Raw genomic sequence first — 1,481 nt, forward strand, 5'->3', positions numbered from 1 at the left:
ATCAGATCTCTGGACCTCAGGACGACTGAAGATCAGATCTCTGGACCAGTCTGGACCTCAGGACAACTGAAGATCAGATCTCTGGACCAGTCTGGACCTCAGGACAACTGAAGATCAGATCTCTGGACCTCAGGACGACTAAAATAAACGCTCTTCAGATCTAATGACTGATGTTTAAACTCTTCTTCAGGTTTTCCATCCATCCATCCATCATCTTTACCCGCTTATTCCATTTTGGGTCACGGGGGTCGCTGGTGCCCATGTCCAGCAATCACTGTGCGAGGGGCGGGGTACACCCTGGACGGGTCGCAAGTCCATCACAGGGACACATAGAGACAAACGAGACAAACAACCATTCACTCTCTCACTCACACCTAGGGACAATTTAGAGTTACCAATCAGCCTAACATGCATGTTTTTGGTCTGTGGGAGGAAACTGGAGTACCTGGAGAAAACCCACGCATGCACGGAGAGAACATGCAAACTCCACCCAGAAAGGCCCCTGGACCGGGGTTTGAACCAGGGACCTGCTCGCTGAGAGGCAGCCGCTCTACCAGTTGTGCCACCGTGCTGCCCTCATCAGGTTTTATTAAGTTTAAATAATTTAAATTTTGTAAGTTTCTCATTAAATATTTCTGGATGAAGCTGAAGGTTCCAGAAAACAGAAATTTGATTTAATTAAAAACCAGTTGCTGTTTCAGGAACTGATTTACACGAATCCAGGTTTCAGAGGGTGGAGTCAGGCCCACACTGTGGGCGGAGTCTGGTAAGCCCCGCCTCCTGCAACATAAACCTGCTGTCTCTGGGCTCAGGGAGTCTTCATCATGTCCTCCTCTGAGATGAAGACCTTCATCGATGTTTCCGAGACGAACGTGACCAGAGTCCACGACTGGACCGACGTGAGTCCGGACCCTGAAGTTCTGTTGAGGTTCTGGCTCCAGAGGACCAGAGATCGATACCGATACCAGGCTTACCGTTTGTTAAAGTCGATACTTGAATAATGAATGTCCGACAAATGCAAACATCCGTTTTCTTATGTCTTTATTGGACTTTTGGATTTTATTTAGTCCGAGTCATAGTGTGTTGTTTTTATTCCTCTAATATTTATGTTATTTTAAAAACGTGTCGTTTTATAACCGTGATTTAATCACGCATGACGAGTTTAAACAAATAAATCAGTTTTTATCGGATATAATCTCAACTGTTGAGTTTAAACTAAATTAAAGTCCAAACTTTTGTTTCAGGTTTAAACTGAAATGATTGTTTCCTGTGTTTTATTTGAGTTTTGTTTTTCATGTTTCCTCATTATTTTAAAGTTTCTCTTCAACATCAGCAAGTTAAAATGAAACAAAGTTTATTTTCAGCTCTGCAGCTTCAAATATAAAAGTTCAATTTATTAACCTTTATTTAATTTATTATCCTTTAATTTATTAACCTTTATTTAATTTATTAACCTTTATTTAATTTATTATCCTTTATTT

The sequence above is a fragment of the Nematolebias whitei genome, chromosome 5, assembly GCF_014905685.2.
Source record: "Nematolebias whitei isolate Nwh7 chromosome 5, NemWhi1, whole genome shotgun sequence".
NCBI classification, from domain to species: Eukaryota; Metazoa; Chordata; class Actinopteri; order Cyprinodontiformes; family Rivulidae; genus Nematolebias; species Nematolebias whitei.